This window comes from Peromyscus maniculatus, chromosome 8 (genome assembly GCF_049852395.1).
Source record: "Peromyscus maniculatus bairdii isolate BWxNUB_F1_BW_parent chromosome 8, HU_Pman_BW_mat_3.1, whole genome shotgun sequence".
Taxonomy (NCBI): domain Eukaryota; kingdom Metazoa; phylum Chordata; class Mammalia; order Rodentia; family Cricetidae; genus Peromyscus; species Peromyscus maniculatus.
The window spans coordinates 23,816,560-23,831,357 of record NC_134859.1 but is presented as its reverse complement, the minus strand read 5'-3'; the positions used below and the strand labels follow the sequence as shown (position 1 = coordinate 23,831,357).

The 14,798-nt window shown below is 34.9% G+C and overlaps 1 long non-coding RNA gene across 1 annotated transcript; it reads right to left on the bottom strand.

The window, feature by feature from the left end:
- Positions 1 to 9,313: 9,313 nt before the first annotated feature.
- LOC121831621 (uncharacterized) lies at positions 9,314 to 11,951 on the bottom strand. The gene is made up of 2 exons (XR_006075136.2): positions 11,582 to 11,951; positions 9,314 to 9,831 (listed from the first exon to the last, which is right to left on the bottom strand). It is a non-coding gene; the product is annotated as an uncharacterized LOC121831621 (long non-coding RNA).
- Between the last annotated feature and the right edge of the window lie 2,847 nt (positions 11,952 to 14,798).

The window sequence follows — 14,798 nt, the reverse complement described above, 5'->3', positions numbered from 1 at the left end:
AAAGTGAAAGAAAAGGGAAAATTTAAAGAATCATTTTAATTCATATACACGTATGGTGTGTAACTCACTAATATAACACAGTGCCAAATGCTTTCCCTTAACACTGATTAAAATCTTAGCAGTTGAAGAGTAAGAGGACACCTAGAAATGATTAAGGGACCTGTAATATTGTGGATCCACTCCCACCCAGTCTCCTAGGGAACCTACACATTTTCCATTGTGCATTTTTCTTCATCTGATAAAAGTGATGGAAGCCAGGTTTTAACTTTGACACCAGGAAGAAACCTGACAATTTTTACTTTTCCCATATCATAATTTCATTTACCCCTAGTAACAGGATGAGTCACAGTTGGGTTTGTGATTTCTTAACAATGCGATTTACCTACTGGTCTTATGGAACAATGTGCCTTCACTTGCAATTGAGTGAATGTATGATATGAATTCTATAATTATGTTGCTATCCTATGGCCTTATAGTATACTCATTTCATTCTAAGTTTAAAAATTATTCTACATACATTGATGCCTAGCCTGCATATATGTTTTCCATCATGTATATACCTAGTACCTGTGGAAGTCAGAACAGTGTGACAGATACCCTAAAACTGTAGTTATAGATGGTTGTGATGTGCCACGTGGGTACTGGAAATTGAAGTCTAGTTCTATGCAAGAATAGCAAATGCTCTTAATCATGATTTTTTTTTATCTTTTACATGAGATAATTATTCTCTGTATATATGCTGAGTAATATGGAGGTACATACTAAAGAAAATAGCAATATATGATGAAATATTAATATAATAAATAATTTTCAAATGTAATTTACTTTAAAATTTGTGTATATGTATATGTGTTTGTGTATACACATATGTGTGTTTGGGTATGCATATACCCATATTGGTGCACATTAAGATCAAGTATTTTCCCAATTACTCTCCATCTTATATGTTGACACAGGGCCTCACTGAGTTAGAGCACCACATTTCATCTAGGCGAGCTGATGCAACTTCCACAGCTCTGGTGGAAGGTGCTACTGAGCACAATATTCTTTTAATGTTGGTGCTCATGATCCAAACTCAGTACATAAGCTTAAAGAGCACTTTACCAATTGGGCTATCGTCACCGATCCTATTTACATTTATTATTTAATTATTTTTAAAACCAACAAAATGCTCAGAAATCAAACTGACAGAATTTCCATATCTGTTTCTGAAAAAAATCACAAAATGACGTAATACATTGTAAGCTGTGTATGAATTGTTGTGGGCAGTGTAGTGAACAGAGACTAACAGAGAATGCAGAACCTGATCATTTCTTTTACTGAGCAACTGCAATGATAGACAAATTAATAATCTGCAACTGAATAAAAATAGGAATTTTAGATGTTTTGTATTAAAGATACCTTGCAATTTGTATTACCCTTTGAATCAAAATATCCATTAGGAAAAACCTTTTGGATTAATTCATTGCTTAGTGTCAGACAGCATTATTAGCCAACACATATTCAAATTATCATGTGAAATTTTGCATGGTTTACTTTGTTTTTAGTCTTAGCTATGATTTAGGCCCGTTGTGTTACTCCCATGTGTCCCTTAAATAAGATTTAAAAAGAGAAGATTTCAATTCAAGCAGGAACCACTGAAGGAAAGTGTTGCTGGTTTTAGGTAAAATGAAAAGAATGAAGCACAAAAGAATAAGGAGGAGAATATGTAAAAGCCAAACATAAAATATATTGAGGCCATCTGGTACATAAGTGGCATAATAATAGTAAATTAAGTGCTAATTAATCTCCAGAACAGTTCATTGAGTCTAGAGTCATTCTTCAGTCATCTGAAAGTCAAATTTGAAAGTCTAAATTAAAGCTGGCTCTGCAAACAGTCGTAGAAATGCTGTGCCTTTTACTTTTCTGCTTGACAAATTGGTAGATTGTAGTCAACTCAGAAACCTAAGCAAGAGTAGGTACACTGTTGTAAAGATGTCTGCTGGGTGAGGCTAAAGAAAGAGTGTTACTAAGGCTTTATTCTTCTGATCTTCTGTTTAAAAAAAAAATCTGATTGGACAGTTGGACAACAACAACAACAAAAAAACATGGTTATTTGTAAATTACCTTTACAAGAGTAGTTTTCTAAACATAAAAAAATTACTAGACTACTTTTTAATATGCCATGATTTTAAAGTCATATTTGATTCTTCTGTATTTAATAATTTTGTGTACTTTAGAACATATTATCACTTATATTATTTATTATTAATTAATTATTTTCCTTCAAAAATAAGTCAAGAATATATGTTACCTACCAGATACTAGGATGCATATGTCTGCTATATGTTAATATTTAGAGTCCTTTAGGGTATATATTAATACAATAAGTAACAGATGAGTGAACATATGGTTTGTTAGATTATGTTTATATTAATTATATTCGGATCACATTTAAATAAGGGGTCAGTGGCATATAAATTGGAAATTCCAAATTAACACGTTTAGTAGTGAAGGGTGAGAGGTATTATTACCAATGTGAATAGCAATGTGACATGGCATGAAACAAACAAAGATAATTATCAAAATGTAAAATCACAGCACTGCAGAGAGAAGCAGCACTCTGAAAACATGGTTCAGGGTCACATGAAACCTTTAGCAGATGCTCACAATTGTGTCAAGGCCATGAAAGAACTGAAGGAATTTCTCAACTTATAATACACAAGAGCACTGAAAATATGTGAAAGCCAGCAAGTACAGACTCAATTAGAGTATAGAAGCACAATTCTGCATCTCCTATGCTATTTGAAAGTGTTAAACATTTGGCTTTCTAAATAGAAAATCAAGGAAAAATAATTTAATATTTTACAGACCATTTTTGCATATGTCCTTCAGAAATAAAAGTCTCAGCTCATTGTAAATACACTAAAGTGGCCAATCATACTTTTCTGAACATTGTAATGCTTAAATTTGAAGGTAAGCCTGTCAAAAGTAGAAGTTACAACTTTTATTAGATGTTTTTAATATCCTTCAAATAAAACAGTTAAGTAATAAATGAATTTCCATCACTTACAATTTTAAATGTACAATACTTTCTAAAACCTGAAAACATAGTGTAAAATCTTCTGTGTCATGTTTCCTATCAAGTATATCATTTATAGTGTTTACCATAAGTGCCACAACCTTTGCATAGTTCATGATAATAATACAAACTATCTGGAATGCTTAGTATATGTTATAAACAATGATATTAGCTTCTCAAATATCCTTTGCAGAAGTTGAAGGTAAGTAACATACCCAAAAATACACAGATAATCTTTTTTTGTATGCAGATAATCTTAAGTAGAACAGCTTTAAAACATACTTGCATCATACTTCTTTAGCATATAAGCTATACTCAATGCTTTTTTGGGGGGACAGTCTATTGGAAATATATTAGTCTTAAATACATTTTCCTACTGATGTTTTTTCCATTTCATGCTGCTAACACATTCCAATATTCTCCTGTAATATGAAGCATTGTTGAAGGAACTTGCACTTGAACCAGTTCTTAGAAATAGGTTTTACTCCTTGTCATAGTAATGGCACCATATTGTAGAAAACCTTCAGCTCTTCACAGAATTGTCAGGTGCATGGTTTTATGCTCTAATTCAGTTCTGGTGGGTTCCAGATATGGAAGTAGGAGCTTCTAAGAAATCCATTATCAAGTGGAAGTTTACTTTCAAATCAGAGATAATTGCAGTGGGGACATGGGACAGCAGTATGTATTTTGAAGTATTTCACAAGGGAAAGTATTCAATATGGAGAACTGTGATCATCTGCTAATTTGGAGCAACGAAGCAAACAATACATTGGTTTAGAAATAATAAAACGAAGAAAAAATAATGGTTGAACAAATCCATTATGCTAAAGATTCCATGATAATTAGACATTATTGTCAACTTAGCTTGGTTTAGAGTTACCTAGGAAACATATATCTGGCTATGTCTTTGAGCATATTTTCAGAGAGGGAAGACTCAACTTGTGGACATCTCTATTCCAAGGGTTGACATGCCAGATTGACAAATAAGGAGAAAAAAATGGGAAAGCAAACTGAATATCAGCATTTTTCTGCTTCCTGACTATTATGCCATGTGTCCAAATGCCTAATGCTCCCAATGACAAAGTTAGACGCTCTTACAATTATGCCTCATTTGACATGATGGTCTCAAATGGTGACACAATCCTTTCCTTTCAACATTTCTCTTTTATGTGGTATTTTGTGACAGAATGAGTAATGGAACTAACAGCCCCATAGAAAAAGTGAGTGTAGGATTTGTATTAGTTGACCTAATGACCTAATGAAAGGGAGAAGAGAAGACCACTGGAGATTAAGACCACCATAGAAAATGTCTGAGAAATGTATCGTGAATGTATGATGGAGACTGTGAGATATCCCTTAAAAGGGGATTCAGAGACCCTCTGGCCATCCTTTGCTCTCTGCTTTCTGGTTGATGAGGTGAGTTATTTCGTGCTCCCCTGTGCTCCTTTATAACGGACTTCCTGGCCACAGAGTCAAGACAACTAGGCTAGACAAACTTGAAAAACCAGTACATGAAGTTCTAGCTTTTTTTTCACTGTCAGGATTGACATGCTTTTCCAAAATCTTTCTGGGGAAGGGAAAATTTAACTCAGAGCTTTGTACAAGATAGGCAAAAATACACCTGCTGAATCATGAACCCAGCCCCATGGAGTAGAATTATAGAAATGGATTATTGGTTCAAGATTCTTATGCAAAGCATATTTAATAATATTCCTTGAATAAGCCCTACAATTTTCAGGTTCAGTTTTTGCAGATTTTGGATTCTGGTACGAAATGTTGGTGTTATACATAACAGCCCACAGAATCAACTAAATACAGCTTATAGGGGCTCATAGATATCAAAATGACAATCAAGGAGCCTGTATGGGTCTGAGCTAGGTCTTCTGCATGCATGCTATGGTTATGTAGCTTGGGGTCTTGTGGGACTCGTAACAGTGGGTGTGGGTTTGTCTCTGACTCTTTTGCCTGCTCTTGAGACCCTTTTCTTCCTATTGGGTTTCCTCATCTAGCCTTGATATGAGGGTTTACATATTATGCCATGTTTGGCTGAGGGAGATGGGAGATGTGGGGGACAACTTGGAGGAGTGGAAGGAGGGGAAACTGTGGTGAGGATATAATGTATGAGAGAAGAATAAATTAAAAAAAAATCCATGACCTACACTATTAGACTTTACAAAAGGAAGTCAGCTAGAATTAAGAACTTCTGCTTGGTATTTATTTATTATTTATTTATTTATTATTTTTTGAGTACAAGGAATTGATGTGATGCTATCCTACTTTGAAAAATAAGCATAGGGAACAGATGTGTGTATTAGTGGCTAAATATATTAACCAGATGGGATATGGGAATGACATCTTGTGATTTCTGTCTTTTCTGGTGTGTCCAATTTTGAGATTGGGACATGATATTGCTATATTCAAAATTCATGCTGGAGAATTATAAAATTAATTTTTTCTTGCATAAAACTTCAAAAAGAAAAATCTCATTAAAAAATTCTGTCTAGCTGGGTGGTGGTGGTGCATGCCTTTAATTCCAGCACTCAGGAGGCAGAGACAGGCAGATTTTTGTGAGTTTCAAGGCCAGCCTGGTCAACAGAGCGAGATCCAGGACAGGCACCAAAACTATACAGAGAAACTCTGTCTCAAAAAACAAAAGCAAACAAGCAAACAAAAATTCTGTCTCTGTGTTGGTCAGCATTAACTGCTATTCTGGGCTCAGTGGCCCTTGGAAAGTGGGAGAAAGATACGAATGGTTTGGCATTGTCATTGGGAATAACCCTCACTTTTTATAAATAAAATGCTAATCAATGAGTTGTAATTGGATGAAATGACCTTAACAATGTAACTTACTTGCTGTAATTAGGACATTCTCCCTCTGATTAAAACTGACAGACATTCCTTTAGACCTAGTTACAGAGAAGTGTGACAACTCCAGATGCTTGGGGTGGCCCACCACTCAAAGATGTATTTTGCTTTGTTTGGGTATTGCTTTTTGATGGAACAATTGCAATTTTTTTTTAAATTAAGCTCAGCCTGTGTTTTCAAAGAAAAACTTTTAAAAAGTAAAACTGCAAAAAAGTTAAGGTATATTTAAAACATCAAGTGGATTTTGTTTAGCCCTGAAAAATTTGCTAGTAGTACAAAATTTTAAAATAATTTTGTTTGATCTTGCCTTTTGAGAATCTTTTTCCAGAAATTTAATCAGATTGCAGCCCCTTGGTACTAATGTGACTTATCTGAAATAAAAAAGATACTTGTGTGTTGCTAGAGTTTTCCTGTCTTGCCCACAGTCAGGACAAATCTTTGTCACCCGCCAGTCCCACAGCCGCTCAGACCCAACCAAGTAAACATAGAGACTTATATTGCTTACAAACTGTATGGCCGTGGCAGGCTTCTTGCTAACTGTTCTCATAGCTTAAATTAATCCATTTCCATAAATCTATACCTTGCCATGTGGCTGGTGGCTTACCAGTGTCTTCACATGCTGCTGGTCATGGCAGCGGCTGCAGTGTCTCTCTCCTCAGCCTTCTGCTTCCCAGAATTCTCCTCTCTCCTTGTCCCACCTACTTCCTGCCTGGCCACTGGCCAACCAGTGTTTTATTTATTGACCAATCAGAGCAATTTGACATATAGACCGTCCCACAGCACTTCCCCTTTCTTTTTTTTTAAAGGAAGGTTTTAACTTTTACACATCTCCAAAGTCAGCTTGGTATATTTGGGAATTTGGGCGTAGCTTCTCTTACTACTTCCTGCTGGAGGGGGGTGCTGTATCTTATGGGGACACAAAGAAAATTTTAGGATCATTTAGTAGTCCGTGACTTGAAACGATTCTGGATGTTGGATCATCTGGGCCATGGTGTCATTGGAGACCTTTCAGGTGGTCTTGGCTGGTCAAACCTGATGTATCCTAGTCTGGAACAAATCCATAGCCTCTGGCTTTCTGTGGAAACAAAAGCAGAGCCTCCTTTCCAAAGCAACATATCCTTACATCCAAATTTTGAAGTTAAGGTGCCTTTAAAATACACATTTTGGCATAACTCAACAGCTTTTGTAATCAAATGTTTCTCTTCAGTTACGAATATCAAAGAGAACATAATCCAGATTTTCTGTGTGGTAGCCATCTTTATGTGGCTTATGTTTTATATTACCTTGAGCCTATTGCTTTAAACTGCAGCCTTCTAAGCCTGAAACGGCGCTGTGGCTGCTGGCTCCTCCCACTTCAGCTTCCCAACATGGCGGTGGTACCTTTTCTGCCAGCTCTGGGAGCCATCGTGGGTCTGTGCTTTTATCCAAGCAGCGTGGTAGCCCAGAAACCTCTTTTTGTTTTGTACTAGCAAAGGCTAAATCCACCACGCAGCTTAATGTGCCACTTGCAGAGGCCTCATTCCCGCCATACTGCAGACCGAGCTCACACGCTAGGAACCCGCCAGTAGCTCAAACCGGCAGGCTGCCGCTCATTTGAGAGAGACAATTAGGAAACTGTTTTTAGCTCCATTTTAGAATCTTTTCTCAGGTTTTAGGTAGAAACTTTTGCCAACACGTTGGGCGCCATTTGTTGCTAGAGTTTTCCTGTCTTGCCCACAGTCAGGACAAATCTTTGTCACCCGCCAGTCCCACAGCCGCTCAGACCCAACCAAGTAAACATAGAGACTTATATTGCTTACAAACTGTATGGCCGTGGCAGGCTTCTTGCTAACTGTTCTTATAGCTTAAATTAATCCATTTCCATAAATCTATACCTTGCCATGTGGCTGGTGGCTTACCAGCATCTTCACATGCTGCTGGTCATGGCGGCGGCTGCAGTGTCTCTCTCCTCAGCCTTCTGCTTCCCAGAATTCTCCTCTCTCCTTGTCCCACCTACTTCCTGCCTGGCCACTGGCCAACCAGTGTTTTATTTATTGACCAATCAGAGCAATTTGACATATAGACTGTCCCACAGCACTTGTGATATTTTTCAAATGTCATATGTCATTTTAAAACTTATCCTAGGTATTATACAGTTTTATATACATTATCCCTTTCTCATTATTGTCAGTAAAAAGGTGGTTTTACCCTAGGGCTGGAAAACAAAGCAGGGTCAACAATTATTTTTTCACTTACTTAAAAAAAAAAACTAGCCGGGCGGTGGTGGCGCACGCCTGTAATCCCAGCACTCGGGAGGCAGAGGCAGGTGGATCTCTGTGAGTTCGAGGCCAGCCTGGGCTACCAAGTGAGTTCCAGGAAAGGCGCAAAGCTACACAGAGAAACCCTGTCTCGAAAAACCAAAAAAAAAAAAAAAAAAAAAAAAAAAAAAAAAAAAAACAAAAAACCTAATGACATAACATTGTAGCTAAAATTGGGCATACTAAAAGAATCTTTTTGCTATTATATAAAACTTCTATGTTGCTTTTCTTGTCTTTTAAAAAATCATATCTTTCAGTCATAGAGCATTACATGAGTAGAAGCTTATAAAATACCATTCAAAGATGTATTTTTTAAATGGCATATAAGTATTATAAAACTGTGCAGAGAGGTTAGAATTCATATTATTGTGTATAGCAAATCACATCTACACTTTGGAAACATCTTAGCAGTCTATGGGTTATATAATTTTGTTAGTAATACTTAATTTTAATATTTTTTATTCTGCCTTTCATCTTGCCTTTTGAGCAAGATCGTGTCTTTTCAGAGGTATTGATGAAGTTTTTATCCCTCAGGCTAAGATGCTAATTTTCTTCATTTTTACTTTTAAAAAATGTTTTGTTTTGTTTTTTGCTCATTGTATATGATTATGTGTGTTTGTCAGAGTATGGGTATATGCAGAGCTTTGCACAAGTGTGGAAGTCAGAGGACAATTTATGGGAGGCAGCTCTCCACTTCCACTATGTAGGTCTCAAGGACTGAACTCAGGTTGTCATGCATAGCAACAAGAGCATTTACCAGCTGATTCAAGTCACTGACCCAAGATGATGATTTTAGAAATCAATTTTGTAGATCAATCATCATATATAACATTCTAAACAAGTAGTATTTCTATAACAAGAACCTGAAGTATTATCAAAGTTTTGCAGAAAAAAACAGTAACTACTGAGTCTATTCCCAGTATTCTTATGAATCTAGAAGTAGCTTTCTGATAATGTCAACTACCAGAACATAGTGACAACCTAGGGACCAATATATTTGTAAGTTGTTTTCGATTGCAGTAAAAATAATTGCCCCAAAAGGAAGAGAAAGCTAAGTAGGATTTCTCCAAGTGTAGTGTTTTTTGATTTATTTGTTTTTTTTGTTGTTGTTCATTTTTGCTGGGTGCCCTAGTTGCATGTATTATCTTATTCTAAAAGAGGGTAGTCTTCAAATATGGGAAATACACACAACTGTAATCATTGCTAGTGTTGATTTTTGTTTTCATTGAAATGTACCAATGTAATATGACACAAAGGGAGTTATTTATTTAAGACTATTTCAAAATGAAAGTGAAAATATAACTAAATCAAAGCAGTTAAAATTAATTAAGTGTGGTTAAAAAAAAAGTACATGAAAACTGGCATAATGCTGAACACTACCAAGAACACTTACCTACAAATACATTTCTCCTCTGTAAATGTCTCTTAATTGTATCATTTTAAAATTTTAAAGTCTTTAAATCTCCTTGACATTTGATAGTCTAGTTATATGATATAACTAGAATTTTGAATATCCCAAGTATATACGAAAACACTTTGTTTGATGTGAAGATATTACTTGGAATACTTGCATTCTTTACACTGGAGAGCTCTAGGCTAGGTGGGATGCTGAAAAAGTAGAGAATGAGACTTATTAGCTGTTCAAAGCTCCTTGTCTTGAATAAGCACTTTGTTATATCATATGCTCATTCTTTAATGGACTGTCTTGACACAGAACCAAGGCAACCAAGGCAATTAATTCACAATTAACCATAGTTAATTTTGGATTGGAACCTTTAAACTCTAAACCAAAATAAATCTTTATCTTTGTATATTGACTGTATCAGATAGTTTGTTATAACCCACAACTAAGGCTAAGTGTCTGGTAAATAACTACTGATGCTATCATGTAGGAAAGCTCTTGAGCTTAGAAAATCTTTGGAGCATAACCTGGTAAAATTATTATAATATATATAGTTAAAATAATATGATAATAATAATAATAATACTAAAGCATGTAAGTTTGGTGGAGGAGATACCTTAGTCAGTTAGGTATGCAACTACAAGCATGAGGTCCTGAATCTCATCCAGAGAATACATGTTAAAAAAATTCCAGCATTGGGGAATCAGAAATATGTAGATTCTTGGAGTTCACTGGCCAGGCAATCCTCCCTAATTGGTGAAACCAAAGTAACAATGTGAGAGCTAACCTGTCTCAGTTTTCCTTCTATTGCTGTGATAAAATATTTGGCCAAAAGCAACTTAGAGAATAAATAGTTCATTCCAGCTTAAGTTTCATCATTGAGGGAAGTCAGGACATGAATTAAGTACAGAAATCATGGAGAATTGCTGCTTGTTGGCTGTTTTAGGCTCATGATCAGCTAGCATCCTCATACAGGTCAGGACCATGTACCAAGGGACTGGCATCACTCCATCAATTAGCAATCAATACTTCCTCATAGACCTGATATCAAAGCAACCTGATAAAGAGAATTGCTCAACTGAGATTGTCTTTTTATTAAGGTGATTCTAGGCTCTGTTGACAGGTCATATTAACTAGGCCTCTATCTGATAAATAACGGTGGACAGCACCTAAAAATGACAACTGATGTTGTTCCATGGCCTCTCCATGCAAATGTACACTGTGCATGTGGACTCACACACAAACTTGCACTTATATACACTCATACATATCCACACATACCAAAATTCATATCAAAATAAAAATACATTGTGTATAGATTGCAAAATGCTACATGTAAATGCTATGCAATTTTTTAGGGGTGGCAACTCAATATGCAGGAATCATAGTGGAAGAACAATGCCTTCTGAGTGTTTGAAGGGAGGCTGCAAGCATTTTGGTCATCTGCATTTCACTATCATCTTTGTTCTTAACCTGGACTCTAAAGACAGACTTCCAAGTACCTATAAACTCCTAAAAGTTTTTATGACCATGGTTGAGCTTTTTTCTATTTTTCACATGAAGATTTTTAAATGAAATATAATTACTTCAATTCCCTTCCCTTTCTTGCCTCCTAATTGTCCAATAACTTTTCCCTTAGCGCCCTACCATATCCTTTTCCTGCAACCCTTCCCATATTTCCCACTCACTCCCTCACAAATACACGACCCCTTTGTTATTGTTGTTACACATGCACACACACACACACACACACACACACACACATATGAATAAATATATAAATACAACATGTTGAATCCATTATTGTGGCTTGTGTGTGTATGATTTCAAGGCTGACGACTTTATATTGGATAGCGATTTAAGGAGCTCAGCCCTGTAAGAGGTTTAATTCTCCCTCTGTCAGAGCCATTGCCTGTAGTTCTTTGTCTATGGTTGGGACATTATAAAATCTCTTACCTTTAGGACCAATGGATATTACCACTGTTCAGACCTTGTTAAGCAGCAGTCATATCGTTGAGGTGTTATGGGTATATCTCCTCTGTCATTCCTAGAAAAAAAAATTCACAGCAGATTTTCTCATCTTCTCACTCATGCAAATCTTCAGCCTCCAATTCCAATTATAAAATTTTGAAAATTTGCAGTGTGGCCACAGATTCCTGATGTCACATGATTCTAGAAGAACCAGATCTGAAGAGATTCTAAATTGTGATTGTTCAGTCATCTGCTTTAGGAATGAAAAGCCTGACTGAAAGATCAGAATCATATGTCTATATCAATTTTATCCATATCTACTCATAGAGTGCATACATACAGATATATGTAGTTACACATATAAATATATAAACACAGTGTTTATACTAGCTTATATAATTTTTTATTAATTTTTAAAATTCATTTTACATACCAACCACAGATCCTCCTCTCATCTCTCTTCCCCATCCTCCACCCCGCCTTCCCCCTTCCCCTTTATTCCCTCCTCCAACATGATAAGTTCTCCCAAGGGGTGACAGCTAAGCCTCGCTGATATTATTATAGGCAGTAATTTGTTATTCCTTAAAGTCAAACATTTTTCTAGACTGTAGATAGGCTCAGTGGTTAAGAGCTTGTATTGTTCTTCAATAGGACCTAGATTCAGTCCCCTGTACCCATGTCTGGAAGTCACATTCATCTGTATTTCCTATCCAAGAGTTTCAAAACCCTCCTCTATGCTCCACTTGTACCTACACTTATGTGTATGTGTACTCATACACACATGTACACACACACACATGTACACACACACACACACATGCACGTACGCACAGAAATACAAATAATATAGTCAATATTTTTAAAGGTCAAACATTCATTTTCCTTTCAGTCTATTTACTAATTGTCTTCCTTTTTATATAATGATATATGGAAACTAGGTAATATAATAGCTGTGATTATATTGAAGAGTAAATGTTCAGTAACTTTATTTCAATGAATTTAAGACATTGATTGTTACATTAATTGTATACTCATTAAAACAACTGCGAAGGGTTAACTATAAAAAGAAAAGTTAAGTTTAGTATTTTTTAGTGAAGAAAAGTTTTATTTGACTTTAAGTCCTGGATAGAGTACTTTATTCTGGGAAAGTGAAACCAGGAAAATATAAGATGTTGAAAGAATTATTATCCTTTATTTTATAAAAATTCCTGAACAAAACATTAAGAAATGCAATAGAACTTTTATTGTTATAAAAATTGAAATTAAAAAGATCAAATAAAAATATAAAATATCAATTTAGCAAAGGGTAGAAATCAATAGGTAAATATCAATTTGGCAATATATCTGCTTCATACATTTGATATTCCTAATATCAAAAGTAATCAAAAAAGAGTGTTTCTGTTTCATATACTTGGTATTCCTTAAGAACTCAAGATATGAAAATCAAGTTCTTTTAGTCATCATAGAACTTGGGATTAACATCTGTCAAGTGAACTTAAATATGGGGGGGAAGGAAACAAAACAAAAACCAATTCGAGAAAATACAACATAGCATTCTTTCCAGACATCTGCCTTCCTAATGAGTTGTTTCTCTGGGCCTCCAAAGATCATGTGGTGTAGTCAATGCAAAACAAGGTGAGTAGGTATGTGAAATAAAGATTTATTTAACTCAAAACTAAGCTCACAATAGTCTAAAGAGGAACGTGAAGGGGCTCCAAGTTCTACTGATTACAAGCTGTCCAGATGATGAAAATTTCATCCAGGTATGAGCAAATCTATTTGCAATTGACAAAATTCCATATAAATTACAATGTCAAAATTTTATATATACATATATGTGTACAATTAAATATGTATTAATTTTAAAATCCCTATAGGGGACAGCCTTGTTATTAATACAGTAAGGAGCAGATGCTGCAGCATATGGCATACTAACTCATATTTATGTTAATTTTATGTAAATAGGATTTTAATACAGTAACATTAATCTGGAGTTTCATTGGTTTTCTGATATATCACTTTACCCTCTTTTTAGATGAGATTAATGTAAGTAGTTTAGAGTGCTCAAAAAGTCCTTTTTAGGAGGATAAAAGCAATGAGTCACTTAAATTTTTATCACATATATTTAAATAGAATGTCAGTTCTATTAAGAAACTAAGAATTTATCTAGACTGGATCTTTTTAAATTTAAGCAGATATTTAAGTATAAGCAGTATGGTAGCATAGAAAAGATACCTTAAGCTTTATTTCAGTTAAATAAATTTCAATTGGATAAATAAATCAAGATATATACTTCATTTTCCTTTTGTAGTTTGATCAACTCAAAGAAAACCAAGTTAGATCTTAACAAAATGCAGTTCTATGCTATGATAAGGTAAATCTGAGGAAAAGACCTTGTCTGTGTATACAGAAAGTCTTTAGAGATATGCATATGAATTGTATATTGTGGTAGAGATCCAAAACTTATGTAAAAGAATGACATTGAGGTTCCACTAACTAAATTTAGGGATGCATCAGAATTCTAATGAGTATGCTTTAATTTGGGGGACTATGGTGAGATTCATTTAGAATGAATTTATGTGGAGATATACTTAAAATTAAATGCTTAACACTAAATCCCTTGGTATCTGATAATAAAGGAAATTATACCACAGAACTCTCCTATATTAATGCAGAAAAAATATCAGTTTTCTATTTAGTAAGTATGCCTGTGTTGATATATATTGGTGTGTCAGATTACCCCTTTATTTTATTTGAGCGGAATTTTACACTTTTAGCGAAATATCAGGACTCAGGACAATTGAAAGAAAGAATACACATTCCAAATAACTTCATACTGTCTTTTAAAAAATTATTTTTTCTGTGCTAATCAAGTGATCACTGAAAATATAACCATAGATAATTTATAAATATAGATTTAGAGTGCTGTCATAGCACAGAAAACACAGTGGAATCATAATAATCTTTATCTAAATATATGAGCAAGGATCTATGATGTTCTAGGTGGAGTCCTTTTTTTTTCAGAGATATGATATTCTTTCCCATTATAGTACACACACAATTTATTTTAAAGGAATATAATGTTCTTAATGTATGTGAAAAGGTTCAGGGCCATATCAATCCTATCTTAAGCCATTAAGTGTTTCCTAACATGGATAAATGGCACATCATACAAAGAGCAATGGACTGGTTCCAGGTGTTT